The sequence below is a fragment of the Palaemon carinicauda genome, chromosome 31, assembly GCF_036898095.1.
Source record: "Palaemon carinicauda isolate YSFRI2023 chromosome 31, ASM3689809v2, whole genome shotgun sequence".
In the NCBI taxonomy this organism is placed as follows: Eukaryota; Metazoa; Arthropoda; class Malacostraca; order Decapoda; family Palaemonidae; genus Palaemon; species Palaemon carinicauda.
The window spans coordinates 72,222,424-72,226,430 of NC_090755.1; positions in this window are offsets into that span (position 1 = coordinate 72,222,424).

The window sequence follows — 4,007 nt, forward strand, 5'->3', positions numbered from 1 at the left end:
CATCACCCATGGGTTGCGCCTGGACTAGGACTTCCCTGTTGGCTTATGCAAAAGTCAGTGCTTTATTTCTGTCTCTTGATATGGCCACTTATGTCATAGTGACACCAGTGACCCCTGTGACCTTGACCTTGGGGTGACCTTGACCAAAATTTAATCAGTTCTTCCATACACATTGGGGAACTACTTGGCCAAGTTTGAAGTGATTCCGTGTAGAAATGTGGCCTCTACGTTGTCCACAGACAGACAGACAAACAGAGAAACAAACAAACAAACAAACAAACAAACAAACAAACCGAACCGAAAACATAACCTCCTGGCGGAGGTAATAATTACTGATTTCGTAATGCATATGAAAAGTTTGCTGAAAATCAATATCTTCTTACAATTAACTTGTTCCAGTTTCACATTTCAAGTTTTTCCCTTGAAAGGCATGCGCGTAAATGTAGTTATTTTGGCTCTCAATTTTAATGGTAATGCGCTCTAACGTAATGCACCGAGAAACACAGTTTATAAGTTGTTTAGCTGCTAGATAGAGAGGTACTATGAGCGGTGTGCTGCAGGCATTACTAAAGGGCCTTTGCTGTATCCCTACGGCTAGTAGCGTTACTTGAGTTCTCACCTTCTTAACCTTTGTTTACGCTTCGTTGCTGCTGTCTAACTTCTTTTTAACTTTTACGTCACAGTGCAACTTGTTAGATTCCCCCAATTATATCTTAGTGCTGAATGGCTTCTATGGCCCCAGCAACTGGTCATATAGCTTAGATTTCATTAATCAAGAAAAGTGGAAAGTGACTTAAATTGTGACTTATATCCTGCTTATGAATAAATTTCCTTTCTCATTCATATAAGAGATAACCAAATAAGAATTACACACTCCAATTCCCCCATCTCTCTCTCTCTCTCTCTCTCCTCTCTCTCTCTCTCTCTCTCTCTCTCTCTCTCTCTCTCTCTCTCTCTCTCTCGTTATATAATATGATAGTTTGCTTCTGTTATTAATCTGTAGATTTGTAAATTACACAGAAACGTTTTACCCTTAACCTTTTACTCTGTTAGAATTTTTGTAATTTTAAAACTACTAGTAGTTTGTACTAGATCCCTCTGGTCTATTGCAAATTTTGGTAATTTTCCTTAAAATTGGATGAAATAAACCTCATATTCAACTGATCATTTCCTGTATTTTTATTTATTTATTTTTTCATATATTTATTCGTAGACAAAAGATAATCAAAGATGATATTTAGCCGCGCTGATTGAAAAGCCTTTTAATTTTTCAGAAAATTTATATTTTCTAATGTGTAATTTGATATAATCGGAAATCTGCAAGTTTTTTATCATGGGTTTTGATTGTTTACTTGAAATTAACCCAGTTTTAAATTATTTCTTATCATGGGTTTTGATTGTTCATTGAAAAATGTACCCAGGTTTGAATTAATTTTCTTTTTATCATGGTTTTTTATTGTTCATTGACAAATTTACCTAGGTTTGAATTAAGTTTTTTTATCCAATCCTTGTGGGTTTGAAACTGTTTTATTATTGTTTCTTATTATTTTGCACACAGTTTGTTAGCTGATATATTATGCAATAAGGTGTTTTCCTATTATTTCTTAAACTCTTACTACATTACGTGGTCTAACTTTGCAAACAATGACGATCAAAACTAAGGTCTTTCATTACTAGGATTTTATGTAGACTGCCAGAATAGAAAAAAAATAAAACCAAGTTATAATTTTTAAAATTTCAGCTTTCATTTTGGTCTTGATATCTTTTTTTTTATGAAGTGCTAGGGAACTACAATTATTAATTGTAACCGTACATAAACACTGCTACTGCTGACTGATTTTAAGTAATGAGGTACTTTTACGTTATAGCATTACATACTCAACCTATGTAAGTTAAGTAGATGACAAAATTAATATTAAATATTTGTTAATATGGCAGTTTTAACTAAGATTACCTTTATATTATTACTATTATTATCATTATTATTAATATTATTATTATTATTATTATTATTATTATTATTATTATTGTAGTTTTTGTTGTTGTTGTTGTTGTTGTTGTTATTTACTTGGCCAAGGAGATTATAAAATCGACTCGGTGTATTTATTTATTTATTTGTCTTTGTGTCTGTGGACAGCATTACGTCAAAACTACTTGACGGGTTTTGGCGAAATTCTCACCACAGATAGATTTCACGTGATGGACGACCCCATTAAATTTTGGAGAGGATCCTAGACAGGATCCGGATTCTAGATCTGGATTTGCATTTTTCACCATTTTAAAGATAAGGTTAAAACAAATTGACGGCTTTTTATGAAATTTTCACTATAGATAGATTTAGGCCATGGACGACTCAATAAACTTTTGGAGATTATCCGGATTCTAGATAAGGATTTGTATTTTTTTTACAATTTTAAAGATTATGTTAAAACAAATTGACACGTTGGATTTTCACTAAATTTTAACAATAGATTGTTATGCCTGGGAATAAACCATGAAAATATTTAGGTGATAGGGATGAAGATCACGATTCTGGATCAACATTGCACTTTTCGCCATCTATTATACAGTCAGCATATGAAAAGCGGAATGCGATGTCCGTAGACTTTAGTTAAATGTTGGCAAAATTCATTGGCGAAGGTCTGAAATCTCTGATTGCTCTTCATTATTATTCGTATTGGTGTTGTTGTTGTTTTTATTATCATTATTATTATTTCTGCTGTTCTTATTGTTTTCTAGCATGTGTTTATTATTATTATTATTATTATTATTATTATTATTATTATTATTATTATTATTATTATTATTATTATTATTGTTATTATTATTATTACTAGCTAAGCTACAACCCTTGTTAGAAAATCAAGATGCTATAAGCCCAAGGGCTCCAACAAGGAAAATAGTGAGGAAAGTGAGGAAAGGAAATAAGGAAATAAGTAAACGATATGAGAAATAATGAACAATTAAAATAATATGTTTTAGAAACAGTAACAACATCAAAACATATATTTCATATATGAACTATTAGAAGGCTTATGTCAGCCTGTTCAAAAAAAAAAAAAATTGCTTCAAGTTTGTACTTATGAAGTTCTACCGATTCAACTACCCTAATAGGATCATTCCACAACGTGAACACAGCGGGAATGAAATTTCTAGAATAATGTGTATTATTGAGCCTCATGATGACAGAATACTAAAGAATACTTGTTTTTTACAACAGTATATTTATAAAATCTACCCTAAGAAATTATTGATACTTAATTCATCATCATCATCATTATTATTATTATTATTATTATTATTATTATTATTATTATTATTATTATTATTATTATTATTATTATTATTATTATTCACATGGAACAAGCCTAGAAGCCCTTATCTTGGGTAAAGCAATAATAAAAACAGGAGAATATCTACTCAGGATAAAGAGAAAACTGAGATAACAAAAGCAAATTCTAATTAGATAAAAATATTTTAAGGTTCACAAATGTATCACACACTTTTGATACCAACGTATTAAAAATCAATCTAACTCATTCTAAAACCTGATGTTATTATATTAAGTAGATTTAGATAGTTCAACACCGTGGTGAGATTACCTTACCATTACTATTAATCCATTTGATAGGAATAAAGAAACTGGGAATTTTTCAGGCATATAAGCCACTAATGATGGCACTGAAATTCAAATTGTATCTTTTTTTTATTTAATCGTTTAATTATGATTTCAGCCATGGATTTAACCACCAGTTGCACAGAGTAATAATTCCATTAATTGAAAAAAGAAAAGAAAGATGTAAATCTGTATAAAACTAGCTTAGCTTTTAATATATTTTAACAGATTCTGGCACTCGATTACGGGTACAAAACAAACCACCGATATAATTAATTAAGTGAAGAGTTATGGCTCACTTGATAAAGATGAAATAATTTTGTATTTGTTGTTTCAGTTTTCTTATCAGCTCTGCCAGATCTTTGTAGGCCAAGTTGTAAGTCACCTGTTC